This window comes from Lathamus discolor, chromosome 13, assembly GCF_037157495.1.
Source record: "Lathamus discolor isolate bLatDis1 chromosome 13, bLatDis1.hap1, whole genome shotgun sequence".
Lineage (NCBI taxonomy): Eukaryota > Metazoa > Chordata > Aves > Psittaciformes > Psittacidae > Lathamus > Lathamus discolor.
The window spans coordinates 160,845-182,137 of NC_088896.1; positions in this window are offsets into that span (position 1 = coordinate 160,845).

Sequence of the window (21,293 nt, forward strand, 5' to 3'; positions counted from 1 at the left end):
GAGGTGTGCACTCCGAGGCCACGCTCGCCCCGCAAACCCAAGAGGTGTGCGCTCCGAGGCCACGCTCGCCCCGCAAACCCGACGCTCGCCCCGCAAACCCAAGAGGTGTGCACTCCGAGGCCACACTCGCCCCGCAATCCCAAGAGGTGTGCACTCCGAGGCCACGCTCGCCCCGCAAACCAAAGAGCTGTGCACACCGAGGCCACGCTCGCCCCGCAAACCCAACACTCTCCCCGCAATTTCGACGCTCGCCCCGCAACCCTGACGCTCGCCGCGCAAACCCAAGAGGTGTACACTCCGAGGCCACGCTCGGCACGCAAACCCAAGAGGAGTGCAATCCGAGGCCACGCCTGCCCCGCAAACCCAACAGGTGTGCACTCCGAGGCCACGCTTGCCCCGCAAACCCAAGAGGAGTGCAATCCGAGGCCACGCTTGCCCCGCAAATCCAAGAGGAGTGCAATCCGAGGCCACGCCTGCCCCGCAAACCCAAGAGGTGTGCACTCCAAGGCCACGCTCGCCCCGCAAACCCAAGAGGTGTGCACTCTGAGGCCATGCTTGCAGCGCAAACCCAAGAGGTGTGCACTCCGAGGCCACGCTCGTCCCGCAAACCCGACGCTCGCCTCGCAACCCCGAAGCTCGCCCAGCAACCCCGACGCTCACCGCACAAACGCAAGAGGTGTGCACTCCAAAGCCACGCTCGCCCCGCAAACCCAAGAGGTGTAAACTCCGAGGCCAAGCTCGCCTTGCAAACCCAAGAGGTCTGCATTCCGAGACCACGCTCACCCCCGCAACCCGGACGCTCGCCCCGCAACCCCGACGCTCGCCCCGCAAACCCAAGAGGTGTGCACTCCGAGTCCACGGTCTCCCCGAAAAAACCCGACGCTTGCCCTGCAACCCCGACACTCGCCCCGCAACCCCAACGCTCGCCCCGCAAACCCAAGAGGTGTGCACACCGAGGCCACGCTCGCCCCGCAAACCCAAGAGGTGTGCTCTCCGAGGCCACGCTCGCCCTGCAAACCCAAGAGGTGTGCACTCCGAGGCCACGCTCGCCCCGCAAACCCAAGAGGTGTACTCCGAGGCCACGCTCGACGCGCAAACCCAAGAGGTGTGCACTCCGAGGCCACGCTCGCCCCGCAAACCCAAGAGTTGTGTACTCCGAGGCCACGCCTGACCCGCAAACCCAAGAGGTGTGCACTCCGAGACCACGCTCGCCCCGCAAACCCGACGCTCGCCCCGCAAACCCAAGAGGTGTACACTCCGAGGCCACGCTTGACCCGCAAACCCAAGAGGTGTGTGCTCCGAGGCCACGCTCGCACCGCAAACCCGACGCTCGCCCCGCAAACCCAAGAGGTGTGCACTCCGAGGCCACACTCGCCCCGCAATCCCAAGAGGTGTGCACTCCGAGGCAACGCTCGCCCCGCAAACCAAAGAGCTGTGCACACCGAGGCCAAGCTCGCCCCGCAAACCCAACACTCGCCCCGCAATCCCGACGCTCGCCCCGCAACCCTGACGCTCGCCGCGCAAACCCAAGAGGTGTAAACTCCGAGGCCAAGCTCGCCTTGCAAACCCAAGAGGTCTGCATTCCGAGACCACGCTCGCCCCGCAACCCGGACGCTCGCCCCGCAACCCCGACGCTCGCCCCCGCAAACCCAAGAGGTGTGCACTCCGAGTCCACGGTCTCCCCGCAAACCCGACGCTTGCCCCGCAACCCCGACACTCGTTCCGCAATCCCAACGCTCGCCCCGCAAACCCAAGAGGTGTGCACTCCGAGGCCACGCTCGCCCTGCAAACCCAAGAGGTGTGCTCTCCGAGGCCATGCTCGCCCTGCAAACCCAAGAGGTGTGCACTCTGAGGCCACGCTCGCCCCGCAAACCCAAGAGGTGTACTCCGAGGCCACGCTCGACGCGCAAACAAAAGAGGTGTGCACTCCGAAGCCACGCCTACCCCGCAAACCCAAGAGGTGTGCACTCCGAGGGCACGCTCGCCCCGCAAACCCAAGAGGTGTGCACTCCGAGGCCACGTTCGCCCCGCAACCCCAACGCTCGCCCCGCAAAACCAAGAGGTGTGCACTCCGAGGCCACGCTCGCCCCGCAAACCCAACACTCTCACCGCAAACCCAAGAGGTGTGCACTCCGAAGCCACGCTCGCCCCGCAAACCCAAGAGGTGTGCACTCCGAAGCCACGGTCTCCACGAAAAAGCAACACTCGCCCCGCAACCCCGACGCTCGCCCTGCAGCCCCAACGCTCGCCCCGCAAACCCAAGAGGTGTTCACTCCGAGGCCACGCCCTCCCCGCAAACCCAAGAGGTGTGCACTCCGAGGCCACGCTCGCCCCGCAAACCCAACAGGTGTGCACTCCGAGGCCACGCTCGCCGCGCAGACCAAAGAGGTGTGCACTCCGTAGCCACGCCTGCCCCGCAAACCCAAGAGGTGTGCACTCCGAGGCCACGTTCGCCCCGCAACCCCAACGCTCGCCCCGCAAAACCAAGAGGTGTGCACTCTGAGGCCACGCCAGCCCCGCAAACCCAAGAGGTATGCACTCCGAGGCCACGCTCGCCCCGCAAAACCAAGAGGTGTGCACTCCGAGGCCACTATCGACTAGCAAACCCAAAAGGTGTGCACTCCGAGAGTACACCCGCCCCGCAAACCCAAGAGGTGTGCACTCCGAGGCCACGCTCGCCCCGCACCCCAAAGCTCGCCCCGCAAAACCAAGAGGTGTGCTCTCCGAGGCCACGCTCGCCCTGCAAAGCCAAGAGGTCTGCACTCCGAGGCTACGCTGGCCCTGCAAACCCAAGAGGTGTGCACTCTGAGGCCACGCCTGCCCCGCAAACCCAAGAGGTGTGTACTCCGAGGCCACGCCTGCCCCGCAAACCCAAGAGTTGTGCACTCCGAGGCCACGCTCGCCCCGCAAACCCAACAGGTGTGCACTCCGAGGCCACGCTCACCCAGCAAATCCAAGAGGTGTGCAATCCGAGGCCACGCTCGCCTCGCAAACCCAAGGGGTGTGCACTCCGAGGCCACGCTCGCCCCGCAAACCCAAGAGCTGTGCACTCCGAGGCCACGCCTGCCCCGCAAACCCAAGAGGTGTGCACTCCGAGGCCACGCTCGCCCCGCAAACCCAACGCTCTCCCCGCAAACCCAAGAGGTGTGCACTCCGAGGCCATGTTCGCCCCGCAAACCCAAGAGGTGTGCACTCCGAAGCCACGGTCTCCACGAAAAAGCGACACTCGCCCCGCAACCCCGACGCTCGACCTGCAGCCCCAACGCTCGCCCCGCAAACCCAAGAGGTGTTCACTCCGAGGCCACGCCCGCCCCGCAAACCCAAGAGGTGTGCACTCGAAGGCCACGCTCGCCCCGCATACCCAAGAGGTGTGCACTCCGAGGCCACGCTCGCCGCGCAAACCCAAGAGGTGTGCACTCCGTAGCCACGCCTGCCCCGCAAACCCAAGAGGTGCGCACTCCGAGGCCACGCTCGCCCCGCAAACCCAAGAGGTGTGCACTCCGAGGCCACGTTCGCCCCGCAACCCCAACGCTCGCCCCGCAAATCCAAGAGGTGTGCACTCTGAGGCCACGCCTGCCCCGCAAACCCAAGAGGTGTGTACTCCGAGGCCACGCCTGAACCGCAAACCCAAGAGGTGTGCACTCCGAGGCCACGATCGACTAGCAAACACAAAAGGTGTGCACTCCGAGGCCACGCTTGCACCGCAAACCCAAGAGGTGTGCACTCCGAGTCCACGGTCTCCCCGTAAACCCGACGCTTGCCCCGCAACCCCGACACTCGCCCCGCAACCCCAACGCTCGCCCCGCAAACCCAAGAGGTGTGCACTCCGAGGCCACGCTCGCCCCGCAAACCCAAGAGGTGTGCACTCCGAGGCCACGCCCGCCCCGCAAAGCCAACGCTCGCCCCGAAACCCCGACGCTCGCCCTACAGCCCCAACGCTCGCCCCGCAAACCCAAGAGGTGTGCACTCCGAGGCCACGCTCGCCCCGCAAACCCAAGAGGTGTGCACTCCGAGGCCATGCTCGCCCCGCAAACCCAAGAGGTGTGCACTCAGAGGCCACGCTCGCCCCGCAAACCCAAGAGGTGTGCGTTCTGAGGCCACGCTCGCCCTGCAAACCCAAGAGGTGTGCACTCCGATGCCACGCTCGCCCCGCAAATTCAAGAGCTGCGCACTCCAAGGCCACGCCTGCCCCGCAAACCCAAGAGGTCTGCACACCGAGGCCACGGTCGACCAGCAAACCCAAGACGTGTGCGTTCCGAGGCCACGCTCGCCCCGCAAACAAGATGCTCGCCCCGCAACCCCGACGCTCGCCCCGCAAACCCAAGAGTTGTACACTCCGAGGCCAAGCAAGCCCCGCAAACCCAAGAGGTGTGCGCTCCGAGGCCACGCTCTCCCCGCAACCCCGACGCTCGCCCCGCAACCCCGACGCTCTCCCCGCAAACCCAAGAGGAGTGCAATCCGAGGCCACGCTCGCACCGCAAATCCAAGAAGTGTGCACTCCGAGGCCACGCTCGCCGCGCAAACCCAAGAGGTGTGCACTCTGAGGCCATGCTCGCCGCGCAAACCCAAGAGGTGTGCACTCCGAGGCCAGGCTCGTCCCGCAAACCCGACGCTCGCCTCGCAACCCCTAAGCTCGCCCAGCAACCCCGACGCTCGCCCCGCAGACCCAAGAGGTGTGCACTCCGAGGCTACACCCGCCCCGCAAACCCAAGAGGTGTGCACTCCGAGGCCACGCTCGCCCCGCAACCTTGACGCTCACCCAGCAAACCCAAGAGGTGTCCACTCCAAAGCCACGCTCGCCCCGCAAACCCAAGAGGTGTGAACTCCACGGCCACGCTCGCCCCGCAACCCCGAAGCTCGCCCCGCAACCCCGACACTCGCCCCGCAAACCCAAGAGGTGCGCGCTCCGAGACCACGCCTGCCCCGCAAACCCAAGAGGTGGGCACTCCGAGGTCACGCTCTCCCCGCAAACCCAAGGGGTGTGCACTCCGAGGCCACGCTCGCCCCGCAAACCCAAGAGGTGTGCGCTCCGAGGCCACGCTCGCCCCGCAAACCCGACGCTCGCCCCGCAAACCCAAGAGGTGTGCACTTTGAGGCCCACTTGCCCCGCAATCCCAAGAGGTGTGCACTCCGAGGCCACGCTCGCCCCGCAAACCAAAGAGCTGTGCACACCGAGGCCACGCTCGCCCCGCAAACCCAACACTCTCCCCGCAATCCCGACGCTCGCCCCGCAACCCTGACGCTCGCCGCACAAACCCAAGAGGTGTACACTCCGAGGCCACGCTCGGCTCGCAAACCCAAGAGGAGTGCAATCCGAGGCCAAGCCTGCCCTGCAAACCCAAGAGGTGTGCACTCCGAGGCCACGCTTGCCCCGCAAACCCAAGAGGAGTGCAATCCGAGGCCACGCTCGCCCCGCAAATCCAAGAGGAGTGCAATCTTAGGCCACGCCTGCCCCGCAAACCCAAGAGGTGTGCACTCCAAGGCCACGCTCGCCCCGCAAACCCAAGAGGTGCGCACTCTGAGGCCATGCTTGCAGCGCAAACCCAAGAGGTGTGCACTCCGAGGCCACGCTCGCCCCGCAAACCCAAGAGGTGTGAACTCCGCGGCCACGCTCGCCCCGCAACCCCGACGCTCGCCCTGCAGCCCCAACGCTCGCCGCGCAAACCCAAGAGGTGTTCACTCCGAGGCCACGCCCGCCCCGCAAACCCAAGAGGTGTGCACTCCGAGGCCACGCTCTCCCCGCAAACCCAAGAGGTGTGCACTCCGAGGCCACGTTCGCCGTGCAAACCCAAGAGGTGTGCACTCCGAGGCCACGTTCGCCCCGCAAACCCAAGAGGTGTGCACTCCGAGGCCACGTTCGCCCCGCAACCCCAACGCTCGCCCCGCAAAACCAAGAGGTGCGCGCTCCGAGACCACGCCTGCCCCGCAAACCCAAGAGGTGTGCACTCCGAGGCCACGCTCGCCGCGCATACCCAAGAGGTGTGCACTCCGTAGCCAAGCCTGCCCCGCAAACCAAAGAGCTGTGCACACCGAGGCCACGCTTGCCCCGCAAACCCAAGAGGAGTGCAATACGAGGCCACGCTCGCCCCGCAAATAAAAGAGGAGTGGAATCCGAGGCCACGCCTGCCCCGCAAACCCAAGAGGTGTGCACTCCAAGGCCACGCTCGCCCCGCAAACCCAAGAGGTGTGCACTCTGAGGCCATGCTTGCAGCGCAAACCCAAGAGGTGTGCAGTCCGAGGCCACGCTTGTCCCGCAAACCCGACGCTCGCCTCGCAACCCCGAAGCTCGCCCAGCAACCCCGACGCTCGCCGCACAAACGCAAGAGGTGTGCACTCCAAAGCCACGCTCTCCCCGCAAACAAAAGAGGTGTGCACTCCGAGGCCACGCTCGGCTCGCAAACCCAAGAGGTGTGCACTCCGAGGCCACGCTTGCCCCGCAAACCCAAGAGGTGTGCACTCCGAGGCCACGCTTGCCCCGCAAACACAAGAGGTGTGCACTCCGAGCCCACGTTCGCCGTGCAAACCCAAGAGGTGTGCACTCCGAGGCCACGCTCGCCGCGCAAACCCAAGAGGTGTGCACTCCGTAGCCACGCCTGCCCCGCAAATCAAAGAGCTGTGCACACCGAGGCCACGCTCGCCCCGCAAACCAATAAGCTGTGCACACCGAGGCCACGCTCGCCCCGCAATCCCGACACTCGCCCCGCAACCCCGACGCTCCCACCTCACCACGACGCTCGCCCCGCAAACCCAAGAGGTGTGCACTCCGAGGCCACGCCCACCCCGCAAACCCAAGAGGTGTGCACTCAGAGGCCACGCTCGCCGCGCAAACCCAAGAGGTGTGCACTACGAGCCCACGCCTACCCCGCAAACCCAAGAGGTGTGCACTCCGAGGCCAGGCCCGCCCCGCAAACCCAAGAGGTGTGCACTCCGAGGCCACGCTCGCCCCACAAACCCAAGAGGTGTGCACTCCGAGGCCACGCTCGCCCCGCAAATCCAAGAGGTGTGCACTCCGAGGCCACGCTCGCCCCGCAAACCCAAGAGGTGTGCTCTCCGAGGCCATGCTCGCCCTGCAAACCCAAGAGGTGTGCACTCTGAGGCCACGCTCGCCCCGCAAACCCAAGAGGTGTACTCCGAGGCCACGCTCGACGCGCAAACAAAAGAGGTGTGCACTCCGAAGCCACGCCTACCCCGCAAACCCAAGAGGTGTGCACTCCGAGGGCACGCTCGCCCCGCAAACCCAAGAGGTGTGCACTCCGAGGCCACGTTCGCCCCGCAACCCCAACGCTCGCCCCGCAAAACCAAGAGGTGTGCACTCCGAGGCCACGCTCGCCCCGCAAACCCAACACTCTCACCGCAAACCCAAGAGGTGTGCACTCCGAAGCCACGCTCGCCCCGCAAACCCAAGAGGTGTGCACTCCGAAGCCACGGTCTCCACGAAAAAGCAACACTCGCCCCGAAACCCCGACGCTCGCCCTGCAGCCCCAACGCTCGCCCCGCAAACCCAAGAGGTGTTCACTCCGAGGCCACGCCCTCCCCGCAAACCCAAGAGGTGTGCACTCCGAGGCCACGCTCGCCCCGCAAACCCAACAGGTGTGCACTCCGAGGCCACGCTCGCCGCGCAGACCAAAGAGGTGTGCACTCCGTAGCCACGCCTGCCCCGCAAACCCAAGAGGTGTGCACTCCGAGGCCACGTTCGCCCCGCAACCCCAACGCTCGCCCCGCAAAACCAAGAGGTGTGCACTCTGAGGCCACGCCAGCCCCGCAAACCCAAGAGGTATGCACTCCGAGGCCACGCTCGCCCCGCAAAACCAAGAGGTGTGCACTCCGAGGCCACTATCGACTAGCAAACCCAAAAGGTGTGCACTCCGAGGGTACACCCGCCCCGCAAACCCAAGAGGTGTGCACTCCGAGGCCACGCTCGCCCCGCACCCCAAAGCTCGCCCCGCAAAACCAAGAGGTGTGCTCTCCGAGGCCACGCTCGCCCTGCAAAGCCAAGAGGTCTGCACTCCGAGGCTACGCTGGCCCTGCAAACCCAAGAGGTGTGCACTCTGAGGCCACGCCTGCCCCGCAAACCCAAGAGGTGTGTACTCCGAGGCCACGCCTGCCCCGCAAACCCAAGAGTTGTGCACTCCGAGGCCACGCTCGCCCCGCAAACCCAACAGGTGTGCACTCCGAGGCCACGCTCACCCAGCAAATCCAAGAGGTGTGCAATCCGAGGCCACGCTCGCCTCGCAAACCCAAGGGGTGTGCACTCCGAGGCCACGCTCGCCCCGCAAACCCAAGAGGTGTGCGCTCCGAGGCCACGCTCGCCCCGCAAACCCGACGCTCGCCCCGCAAACCCAAGAGGTGTGCACTTTGAGGCCCACTTGCCCCGCAATCCCAAGAGGTGTGCACTCCGAGGCCACGCTCGCCCCGCAAACCAAAGAGCTGTGCACACCGAGGCCACGCTCGCCCCGCAAACCCAACACTCTCCCCGCAATCCCGACGCTCGCCCCGCAACCCTGACGCTCGCCGCACAAACCCAAGAGGTGTACACTCCGAGGCCACGCTCGGCTCGCAAACCCAAGAGGAGTGCAATCCGAGGCCAAGCCTGCCCTGCAAACCCAAGAGGTGTGCACTCCGAGGCCACGCTTGCCCCGCAAACCCAAGAGGAGTGCAATCCGAGGCCACGCTCGCCCCGCAAATCCAAGAGGAGTGCAATCTTAGGCCACGCCTGCCCCGCAAACCCAAGAGGTGTGCACTCCAAGGCCACGCTCGCCCCGGAAACCCAAGAGGTGCGCACTCTGAGGCCATGCTTGCAGCGCAAACCCAAGAGGTGTGCACTCCGAGGCCACGCTCGCCCCGCAAACCCAAGAGGTGTGAACTCCGCGGCCACGCTCGCCCCGCAACCCCGACGCTCGCCCTGCAGCCCCAACGCTCGCCGCGCAAACCCAAGAGGTGTTCACTCCGAGGCCACGCCCGCCCCGCAAACCCAAGAGGTGTGCACTCCGAGGCCACGCTCTCCCCGCAAACCCAAGAGGTGTGCACTCCGAGGCCACGTTCGCCGTGCAAACCCAAGAGGTGTGCACTCCGAGGCCACGTTCGCCCCGCAAACCCAAGAGGTGTGCACTCCGAGGCCACGTTCGCCCCGCAACCCCAACGCTCGCCCCGCAAAACCAAGAGGTGCGCGCTCCGAGACCACGCCTGCCCCGGAAACCCAAGAGGTGTGCACTCCGAGGCCACGCTCGCCGCGCATACCCAAGAGGTGTGCACTCCGTAGCCACGCCTGCCCCGCAAACCAAAGAGCTGTGCACACCGAGGCAACGCTTGCCCCGCAAACCCAAGAGGAGTGCAATACGAGGCCACGCTCGCCCCGCAAATAAAAGAGGAGTGGAATCCGAGGCCACGCCTGCCCCGCAAACCCAAGAGGTGTGCACTCCAAGGCCACGCTCGCCCCGCAAACCCAAGAGGTGTGCACTCTGAGGCCATGCTTGCAGCGCAAACCCAAGAGGTGTGCAGTCCGAGGCCACGCTTGTCCCGCAAACCCGACGCTCGCCTCGCAACCCCGAAGCTCGCCCAGCAACCCCGACGCTCGCCGCACAAACGCAAGAGGTGTGCACTCCAAAGCCACGCTCTCCCCGCAAACAAAAGAGGTGTGCACTCCGAGGCCACGCTCGGCTCGCAAACCCAAGAGGTGTGCACTCCGAGGCCACGCTTGCCCCGCAAACCCAAGAGGTGTGCACTCCGAGGCCACGCTTGCCCCGCAAACACAAGAGGTGTGCACTCCGAGCCCACGTTCGCCGTGCAAACCCAAGAGGTGTGCACTCCGAGGCCACGCTCGCCGCGCAAACCCAAGAGGTGTGCACTCCGTAGCCACGCCTGCCCCGCAAATCAAAGAGCTGTGCACACCGAGGCCACGCTCGCCCCGCAAACCAATAAGCTGTGCACACCGAGGCCACGCTCGCCCCGCAATCCCGACACTCGCCCCGCAACCCCGACGCTCCCACCTCACCACGACGCTCGCCCCGCAAACCCAAGAGGTGTGCACTCCGAGGCCACGCCCACCCCGCAAACCCAAGAGGTGTGCACTCAGAGGCCACGCTCGCCGCGCAAACCCAAGAGGTGTGCACTACGAGCCCACGCCTACCCCGCAAACCCAAGAGGTGTGCACTCCGAGGCCAGGCCCGCCCCGCAAACCCAAGAGGTGTGCACTCCGAGGCCACGCTCGCCCCGCAAACCCAAGAGGTGTGCACTCCGAGGCCACGCTCGCCCCGCAAATCCAAGAGGTGTGCACTCCGAGGCCACGCTCGCCCCGCAAACCCAAGAGGTGTGCACTCTGAGGTCACGCTCGCCCCGCAAACCCAAGAGCTGCTCACTAGAAGGCCACGCCTGCCCCGCAAACCCAAGAGGTCTGCACACCGAGGCCACGGTCGACCAGCAAACCCAAGAGGTGTGCGCTCCGAAGTCACGCTCGCCCCACAAACCCGACGGTCGCCCCGCAACCCCGACGCTCGCCCCGCAAACCCAAGAGGTGTACACTCTGAGGCCAAGCTCGCCCCGCAAACCCAAGAGGTGTACGCTCCGAGGCCACGCTCTCCCCACAACCCCGACGCTCGCCCCGCAACCCCGACGCTCGCCCCGCAAACCCAAGAGGTGTGCACTCTGAGGCTACACCCGCCCCGCAACCTTGACGCTCGCCCCGCAAACCCAAGAGGTGTGAACTCCGCGGCCACGCTCGCCCCGCAACCCCGACGCTCGCCCCGCAACCCCGACTCTCGCCCCGCAAACCCAAGAGGTGCGCGCTCCGAGACCACGCCTGCCCCGCAAACCCAAGAGGTGTGCACTCCGAGGCCACGCTCTCCCCGCAAACCCAAGAGGTGTGCACTCCGAGGCCACGTTCGCCGTGCAAACCCAAGAGGTGTGCACTCCGAGGCCACGCTCGCCCCGCAAACCCAAGAGGTGTGCACTCCGAGGCCACGTTCGCCCCGCAACCCCAACGCTCGCCCCGCAAACCCAAGCGGTGCGCGCTCCGAGACCACGCCTGCCCCGCAAACCCAAGAGGTGTGCACTCCGAGGCCACGCTCGCCGCGCAAACCCAAGAGGTGTGCACTCCGTAGCCACGCCTGCCCCGCAAACCAAAGAGCTGTGCACACCGAGGCCACGCTCGCCCCGCAAACCAATAAGCGGTGCACACCGAGGCCACGCTCGCCCCGCAATCCCGACACTCGCCCCGCAACCCCGACGCTCCTACCTCACCACGACGCTCGCCCCGCAAACCCAAGAGGTGTGCACTCCGAGGCCACGCCCACCCCGCAAACTCAAGAGGTGTGCACTCCGAGGCCACGCCCACCCCGCAAACCCAAGAGGTGTGCACTCAGAGGCCACGCTCGCCCCGCAAACCCAAGAGGTGTGCAATCTGAGGCCACTCTCGCCCCGCAAACGCAAGAGGTGTGCACTACGACCCCACGCCTGCCCCGCAAACCCAAGAGGTGGGCACTCCGAGGCCACGCCCGCCCCGCAAACCCAAGAGGTGTGCAATCCGAGGCCACGCTCGCTTCGCCAGCCCAAGAGGCGTGCACTCCGAGGCCACGCTCGTCCCGCAAACCCGACGCTCGCCTCGCAACCCCTAAGCTTGCCCATCAACCCCGACGCTCGCCCCGCAGACCCAAGAGGTGTGCACTTCGAGGCTACACCCGCCCCGCAAACACAAGAGGTGTGCACTCCGAGGCCACGCTCGCCCCGCAACCTTGACGCTCGCCCAGCAAACCCAAGAGTTGTCCACTCCAAAGCCACGCTCGCCCCGCAAACCCAAGAGGTGTGAACTCCGCGGCCACGCTCGCCCCGCAACCCCGACGCTCGCCCCGCAACCCTGACACTCGCCCCGCAAACCCAAGAGGTGCGCGCTCCGAGACCACGCCTGCCCCGCAAACCCAAGAGGTGGGCACTCTGAGGTCACGCTCTCCCCGCAAACCCAAGAGGAGTGCAATCCGAGGCCACGCTCGCCCCGCAAACCCAAGAGGCGTGCACTCCGAGGCCACGCTCGCCCCGCAAACCCAACAGGTGTGCACTCCGAGACCACGCTCACCCCGCAAATCCAAGAGGTGTGCAATCCGAGGCCACGCTCGCCACGCAATACCAAGAGGTGTGCACTCCGAGGGCACGCTCGCCTCGCAAACCCAAGCGGTGTGCACTCCGAGGCCACGCTCGCCCCGCAAACCCAAGAGCTGTGCACTCCGAGGCCACGCCTGCCCCGCAAACCGAACAGGTGTGCACTCCGAGGCCACGCTCGCCCCGCAAACGCAAAGCTCGCCCCGCAAACCCAAGAGGTGTACACTCCGAGGCCACGCTCGCCTCGCAAACCCAAGTGGTGTGCGCTCCGAGGCCACGCTCGCCCCGCAAACCCGACGCTCGCCCCGCAAACCCAAGAGGTGTGCACTCCGAGGTCACACTCGCCCCGCAATCCCAAGAGGTGTGCACTCCGAGGCCACGCTCGCCCCGCAAACCAAAGAGCTGTGCACACCGAGGCCACGCTCGCCCCGCAAACCCAACACTCGCCCCGCAATCCCGACGCTCGCCCCGCAACCCTGACGCTCGCCGCGCAAACCCAAGAGGTGTACACTACGAGGCCACGCTCGGCTCGCAAACCCAAGAGGTGTGCGCTCCGAGGCCATGCTCGCCCCGCAGACCCAAGAGGTGTGCACTCTGAGGCCATGCTCGCCCCGCAGACCCAAGAGGTGTGCACTCCGAGGCTACACCCGCCCCGCAAACCCAAGAGGTGTGAACTCCGCGGCCACGCTCGCCCCGCAACCCCGACGCTCGCCCCGCAACCCCGACACTCGCCCCGAAAACCCAAGAGGTGTGCGCTCCGAGACCACGCCTGCCCCGCAAACCCAAGAGGTGGGCACTCCGAGGTCACGCTCTCCCCGCAAACCCAAGAGGAGTGCAATCCGAGGCCACGCTCGCCCCGCAAACCCAAGAGGTGTGCACTCCGAGGCCACGCTCGTCCCGCAAACCCAACAGGTGTGCACTCCGAGGCCACGCTCACCCCGCAAATCCAAGAGGTGTGCAATCCGAGGCCACGCTAGCCCCGCAAAAGCGAGAGGTGTGCACTCCGAGGCCACGCTCGCCTCGCAAACCCAAGGGGTGTGCACTCCGAGGCCACGCTCGCCTCGCAAACCCAAGAGGTGGGCACTCCGAGGTCACGCTCTCCCCGCAAACCCAAGAGGACTGCAATCCGAGGCCACGCTCGCCCCGCAAACCCAAGAGGTGTGCACTCCGAGGCCACGTTCGCCCCGCAACCCCAACGCTCGCCCCGCAAAACCAAGAGGTGTGCTCTCCGAGGCCACGCTCGCCCTGCAAAGCCAAGAGGTCTGCACTCCGAGGCTACACTCGCCCCGCAAACCCAAGAGGTGTGCACTCCAAGGCCACGCTCGGCTCGCAAACCCAAGAGGAGTGCAATCCGAGGCCACGCCTGCCCCGCAAACCCAAGAGGTCTGCACTCCGAGGCCACGCTCGCCCCGCAAACCCAAGAGGTGTGTATCAGAGGCCATGCCCACCCCGCAAACCCGAGAGGTGTGCACTCAGAGGCCACGCTCGCCCCGCAAACCCAAGAGGTGTGCACTCCGAGGCCGCGCCCGCCCTGCAAACCCAAGAGGTGTGCACTCCGATACCACACTCGCCCCGCAAATCCAAGAGGTGTGCACTCCGAGGCCACGCTCGCCGCGCAAAGCCAAGAGGTGTGCAATCTGAGGCTACTCTCGCCCCGCAAACGCAAGAGATGTGCACTACGAGCCCACGCCTACCCCGCAAACCCAAGAGGTGTGCACTCCGAGGCCACGCCCGCCCCGCAAACCCAAAGGTGTGCACTCCGAGGCCACGCTCGCCCCGCAAACCCAAGAGGTGTGCACTCCGAGGCCACGCTCGCCCCGCAAATCCAAGAGGTGTGCACTCCGAGGCCACGCTCGCTTCGCAAGCCCAAGAGGTGTGCACTCCGAGGTCACGCTCGCCCCGCAAACCCAAGAGGTGTGCACTCCAAGGTCACGCTCGCCCCGCAAACCCAAGAGCTGCTCACTCCAAGGCCACGCCTGCCCCGCAAACCCAAGAGGTCTGCACACCGAGGCCACGTTCCACCAGCAAACCCAAGAGGTGTGCGCTCCGAGGTCACGCTCGCCCCGCAAACCCAAGAGGAGTGCAATCCGAGGCCACGCTCGCCCCGCAAACCCAAGAGGTGTGCACTCCGAGGCCACGCTCGTCCCGCAAACCCAACAGGTGTGCACTCCGAGGCCACGCTCACCCCGCAAATCCAAGAGGTGTGCACTCCGAGGCCACGCTAGCCCCGCAAAACCAAGAGGTGTGCACTCCGAGGCCACGCTCGCCTCGCAAACCCAAGGGGTGTGCACTCCGAGGTCACACTCTCCCCGCAAACCCAAGAGCTGTGCACTCCGAGGCCACGCCTGCCCCGCAAACCCAAAAGGTGTTCACTCCGAGGCCACGCCTGCCCCGCAAACCCAACAGGTGTGCACTCCGAGGCCACGCTCACCCCGCAAACCCAAGAGGTGTACACTCCGAGGCCACGCTCGCCTCGCAAACCCAAGAGGTGTGCACTCCGAGGCCACGCTCGCCCCGCAAACCCAAGAGGTGTGCGCTCCGAGGCCACGCTCGCCCCGCAAACCCGACGCTCGCCCCGCAAACCCAAGAGGTGTGCACTCCGAGGCCACACTCGCCCCGCAATCCCAAGTGGTGTGCACTCCGAGGCCACGCTCGCCCCGCAAACCAAAGAGCTGTGCACACCGAGGCCACGCTCGCCCCGCAAACCCAACACTCTCCCCGCAATCCCGACGCTCGCCCCGCAACCCTGACGCTCGCTGCGCAAACCCAAGAGGTGTACACTCCGAAGCCACGGTCTCCACGAAAAAGCGACACTCGCCCCGCAACCCTGACGCTCGCCCCGCAAACCCAAGAGCTGCTCACTCCAAGGCCACGCCTGCCCCGCAAACCCAAGAGGTCTGCACACCGAGGCCACGGTCGACCAGCAAACCCAAGAGGTGTGTGCTCCGAGGTCACGCTCGCCCCACAAACCCGACGGTCGCCCCGCAACCCCGACGCTCGCCCCGCAAACCCAAGAGGTGTACACTCCGAGGCCAAGCTCGCCCCGCAAACCCAAGAGGTGTACGCTCCGAGGCCACGCTCTCCCCGCAACCCCGACGCTCGCCCCGCAACCCCGACGCTCGCCCCGCAAACCCAAGAGGTGTGCACTCCGAGGCTACACCCGCCCCGCAACCTTGACGCTCGCCCAGCAAACCCAAGAGGTGTCCACTCCAAAGCCACGCTCGCCCCGCAACCCCAACGCTCGCCCCGCAACCCCGACACTCGCCCCGCAAACCCAAGAGGTGCGCGCTCCGAGACCACGCCTGCCCCGCAAACCCAAGAGGTGGGCACTCCGAGGTCACGCTCTCCCCGCAAACCCAAGAGGAGTGCAATCCGAGGCCACGCTCTCCCCGCAAATCCAAGAGGTGTGCACTCCGAGGCCACGCTCGCCGCGCAAACCCAAGAGGTGTGCACTCTGAGGCCATGCTCGCCGCGCAAACCCAAGAGGTGTGCACTCCGAGGCCACGCTCGCCCCGCAAACCCGACGCTCGCCTCACAACCCCTAAGCTCGCCCAGCAACCCCGACGCTAGCCCCGCAGACCCAAGAGGTGTGCACTCCAAGGCTACACCCGCCCCGCAAACCCAAGAGGTGTGCACTCCGAGGCCACGCTCGCCCCGCAAACGCAAGAGGTGTGAACTCCGCGGCCACGCTCGCCCCGCAACCCCGACGCCCGCCCCGTAACCCCGACACTCGCCCCGCAAACCCAAGAGGAGTGCAATCCGAGGCCACGCTCGCCCCGCAAATCCAAGAGGAGTGCAATCCGAGGCCACGCCTGCCCCGCAAACCCAAGAGGTGTGCACTCCAAGGCCACGCTCGCCCCGCAAACCCAAGAGGTGTGCACTCCGAGGCCACGCTCGTCCCGCAAACCCGACGCTCGCCTCGCAACCCCGAAGCTCGCCCAGCAACCCCGACGCTCGCCGCACAAACCCAAGAGGTGTGCACTCCAAAGCCACGCTCGCCCCGCAAACCAAAGAGGTGTGAACTCCGCGGCCACGCTCGCCCCGCAACCCCGACGCTCGCCCTGCAGCCCCAACGCTCGCCGCGCAAACCCAAGAGGTGTTCACTCCGAGGCCAAGCCCGCCCCGCAAACCCAAGAGGTGTGCACTCCGATGCCACGCTCTCCCCGCAAACCCAAGAGGTGTGCACTCCGAGGCCACGTTCGCCGTGCAAACCCAAGAGGTGTGCACTCCGAGGCCACGCTCGCCCCGCAAACCCAAGAGGTGTGCACTCCGAGGCCACGTTCGCCCCGCAACCCCAACGCTCGCCCCGCAAACCCAAGAGGTGTGCACTCCGAGGCCACGTTCGCCGTGCAAACCCAAGAGGTGTGCACTCCGAGGCCACGCTCGCCGCGCAAACCCAAGAGGTGTGCACTCCGTAGCCACGCCTGCCCCGCAAACCAAAGAGCTGTGCACACCGAGGCCACGCTCGCCCCGCAAACCAATAAGCTGTGCACACCGAGGCCACGCTCGCCCCGCCATCCCGACACTCGCCCCGCAACCCCGACGCTCCCACCTCACCACGACGCTCGCCCCGCAAACCCAACAGGTGTGCACTCCGAGGACACGCCCACCCCGCAAGCCCAAGAGGTGTGCACTCAGAGGCCATGCTCGCCCCGCAAACCCAAGAGGTGTGCACTACGAGCCCACGCCTACCCCGCAAACCCAAGAGGTGTGCACTCCGAGGCCACGCCCGCCCCGCAAACCCAAGAGGTGTGCACTCCGAGGCCACGCTCGCCCCGCAAACCCAAGAGGTGTGCACTCCGAGGCCACGCTCGCCCCGCAAATCCAAGAGGTGTGCACTCCGAGGCCACGCTCGCCCCGCAAACCCAAGAGGTGTGCACTCCGAGGTCACGCTCGCCCCGCAAACCCAAGAGCTGCTCACTCCAAGGCCACGCCTGCCCGCAAACCCAAGAGGTCTGCACACCGAGGCCACGGTCGACCAGCAAACCCAAGAGGTGTGCGCTCCGAGGTCACGCTCGCCCCACAAACCCTACGGTCGCCCCGCAACCCCGACGCTCGCCCCGCAAACACAAGAGGTGTACACTCCGAGGCCAAGCTCGCCCCGCAAACCCAAGAGGTGTACGCTCCGAGGCCACGCTCTCCCCGCAACCCCGACGCTCGCCCCGCAACCCCGACGCTCGCCCCGCAAACCCAAGAGGTGTGCACTCCGAGGCTACACCCGCCCCGCAACCTTGACGCTCGCCCCGCAAACCCAAGAGGTGTGAACTCCGCGGCCACGCTCGCCCCGCAACCCCGACGCTCGCCCCGCAACCCCGACACTCGCCCCGCAAACCCAAGAGGTGCGCGCTCCGAGGTCACGCTCTCCCCGCAAGCCCAAGAGGAGTGCAATCCGAGGCTACGCTCGCCCCGCAAATCCAAGAGGTGTGCACTCCGAGGCCACGCTCGCCGCGCAAACCCAAGAGGTGTGCACTCTGAGGCCATGCTCGCCGCGGAAACCCAAGAGGTGTGCACTCCGAGGCCACGCTCGTCCCGCAAACCCGACGCTCGCCTCGCAACCCCTAAGCTCGCCCAGCAACCCCGACGCTAGCCCCGCAGACCCAAGAGGTGTGCACTCCGAGGCTACACACGCCCCGCAAACCCAAGAGGTGCGCGCTCCGAGACCACGCCTGCCCCGCAAACCCAAGAGTTGGGCACTCCGAGGTCACGCTCTCCCCGCAAACCCAAGAGGAGTGCAATCCGAGGCCACGCTCGCCCCGCAAACCCAAGAGGTGTGCACTCCGAGGCCACGCTCGCCCCGCAAACCCAACAGGTGTGCACTCCGAGGCCACGCTCACCCCGCAAATCCAAGAGGTGTGCAATCCGAGGACACGCTCGCCCCGCAAAACCAAGAGGTGTGCACTCCGAGGCCACGCTCGCCTCGCAAGCCCAAGGGGTGTGCACTCCGAGGCCACGCTCGCCCCGCAAACCCAAGAGCTGTGCACTCCGAGGCCACGCCCGCCCCGCAAACCCCACAGGTGTGCACTCCGAGGCCACGCCTGCCCCGCAAACCCAACAGGTGTGCACTCCGAGGCCACGCTCACCCCGCAAACCCAAGAGGAGTGCAATCCGAGGCCACGCTCGCCCCGCAAATCCAAGAGGTGTGCACTCCGAGGCCACGCTCGCCGCGCAAACACAAGAGGTGTGCACTCTGAGGCCATGCTCGCCGCGCAAACCCAAGAGGTGTGCACTCCGAGGCAACGCTCGTCCCGCAAACCCGACGCTCGCCTCGCAACCCCTAAGCTCGCCCAGCAACTCCGACGCTAGCCCCGCAGACCCAAGAGGTGTGCACTCCAAGGCTACACCCGCCCCGCAAACCCAAGAGGTGTGCACTCCGAGGCCACGATCGCCCCGCAACCTTGACGCTCGCCCAGCAAACCCAAGAGGTGTCAACTCCGAGGCCACGCTCGGCTCGCAAACCCAAGTGGTGTGCACTCAGAGGCCAAGCTCGCCTTGCAAACCCAAGAGGTCTGCATTCCGAGACCACGCTCGCCCCGCAACCCGGACGCTCGCCCCGCAACCCCGACGCTCGCCCCGCAAACGCAAGAGGTGTGCACTCCGAGTCCACGGTCTCCCGGCAAACACGACGCTTGCCCCGCAACCCCAACGCTCGCCCCGCAAACCCAAGAGGTGTGCACTCCGAAGCCACGCTCGCCCCGCAAACCCAAGAGTTGTGCTCTCCGAGGCCATGCTCGCCCTGCAAACCCAAGAGGTGTGCACTCCGAGGCCACGCTCGCCCCGCAAACCCAAGAGGTGTACTCCGAGGTCACGCTCGACGCGCAAACCCAAGAGGTGTGCACTCCGAAGCCACGCTCGCCCCGCAAACCCAAGAGGTGTGCACTCCGAGGGCACGCTCGCCCCGCAAACCCAAGAGGTGTGCACTCCGAGGCCACGCTCGCCCCGCAACCTTGACGCTCACCCAGCAAACCCAAGAGGTGTCCACTCCAAAGCCACGCTCGCCCCGCAAACCCAAGAGGTGTGAACTCCGCGGCCACGCTCGCCCCGCAACCCCGACGCTCGCCCCGCAACCCCGACACTCGCCCCGAAAACCCAAGAGGTGCGCGCTCCGAGACCACGCCTGCCCCGCAAACCCAAGAGGTGGGCACTCCGAGGTCACGCTCTCCCCGCAAACCCAAGAGGAGTGCAATCCGAGGCCACGCTCGCCCCGCAAACCCAAGAGGTGTGCACTCCGAGGCCACGCTCGTCCCGCAAACCCAACAGGTGTGCACTCCGAGGCCACGCTCACCCCGCAAATCCAAGAGGTGTGCAATCCGAGGCCACGCTCGCCCCGCAAAACCAAGCGGTGTGCACTCCGAGACCACGCTCGGCTCGCAAACCCAAGAGGAGTGCAATCCGAGGCCACGCCTGCCCCGCAAACCCAAGAGGTCTGCACTCCGAGGCTACGCTCGCCCCGCAAACCCAAGAGGTGTGTACTCAGAGGCCACGCCCACCCCGCAAACCCGAGAGGTGTGCACTCAGAGGCCACGCTCACCCCGCAAACCCAAGAGGTGTGCACTCCGAGGCCACGCTCGCCCCGCAAACCAAGAGGTGTGCACTCCGAGGCCACGCTCGCCCCGCAAATCCAAGAGGTGTGCACTCCGAGGCCACGCTCGCTTCGCGAGCCCAAGAGGTGTGCACTCCGAGGTCACGCTCGCCCCGCAAACCCAAGAGCTGCTCACTCCAAGGCCACGCCTGCCCCGCAAACCCAAGAGGTCTGCACACCGAGGCCACAGTCGACCAGCAAACCCAAGAGGTGTGCGCTCCGTGGTCACGCTCACCCCACAAACCCGACGGTCGCCCCGCAACCCCGAAGCTCGCCCTGCAGACCCAAGAGGTGTGCACTCCGAGGCTACACCCGCCCCGCAAACCCAAGAGGTGTGCGCTCCGAGGCCACGCTCTCCCCGCAACCCCGACGCTCGCCCCGCAACCCCGACGCTCGCCCCGCAAACCCAAGAGGTGTGCACTCCGAGGCTACACCCGCCCCGCAACCTTGACGCTCGCCCAGCAAACCCAAGAGGTGTCCACTCCAAAGCCACGCTCGCCCCGCAACCCCAACGCTCGCCCCGCAACCCCGACACTCGCCCCGCAAACCCAAGAGGTGCGCGCTCCGAGACCACGCCTGCCCCGCAAACCCAAGAGGTGGGCACTCCGAGGTCACGCTCTCCCCGCAAACCCAAGAGGAGTGCAATCCGAGGCCACGCTCGCCCCGCAAATCCAAGTGGTGTGCACTCCGAGGCCACGCTCGCCGCGCAAACCCAAGAGGTGTGCACTCTGAGGCCATGCTCGCCGCGCAAACCCAAGAGGTGTGCACTCCGAGGCCACGCTCGCCTCGCAAACCCAAGAGGTGTGCACTCCGAGGCCACGCTCGCCCCGCAACCTTGACGCTCGCCCAGCAAACCCAAGAGGTGTCCACTGCAAAGCCACGCTCGCCCCGCAAACGCAAGAGGTGTGAACTCCGCGGCCACGCTCGCCCCGCAACCCCGACGCTCGCCCCGCAACCCCGACACTCGCCCCGCAAACCCAAGAGGTGTGCACTCCGAGTCCACGGTCTCCCCGCAAACCCAAGAGGTGGGCACTCCGAGGTCACGCTCTCCCCGCAAACCCAAGAGGAGTGCAATCCGAGGCCACGCTCGCCGCGCAAACCCAAGAGCTGTGCACTCCGAGGCCACGCCTGCCCCGCAAACCCAACAGGTGTGCACTCCGAGGCCACGCTCACCCCGCAAACCCAAGAGGTGTACACTCCGAGGCCACGCTCGCCTCGCAAACCCAAGAGGTGTGCACTCCGAGGCCACGCTCACCTCGCAAACCCAAGAGGTGTGCGCTCCGAGGCCACGCTCGCCCCGCAAACCCGACGCTCGCCTCGCAACCCCTAAACTCGCCGAGCAACCCCGACGCTCGCCCCGCAGACCCAAGAGGTGTGCACTCCGAGGCTACACCCGCCCCGCAAACGCAAGAGGTGTGCGCTACGACCCCACGCCTGCCCCGCAAACCAAGAGGTGGGCACTCCGAGTCCACAGTCTCCCCGCAAACCCGACGCTTGCCCCACAACCCCGACACTCGCCCCGCAACCCAAACGCTCGCCCCGCAAACCCAAGAGGTGTGCACTCCGAGGACACGCTCGCCCCGCAAACCCAAAAGGTGTGCTCTCCGAGGCCACGCTCGTTCTGCAA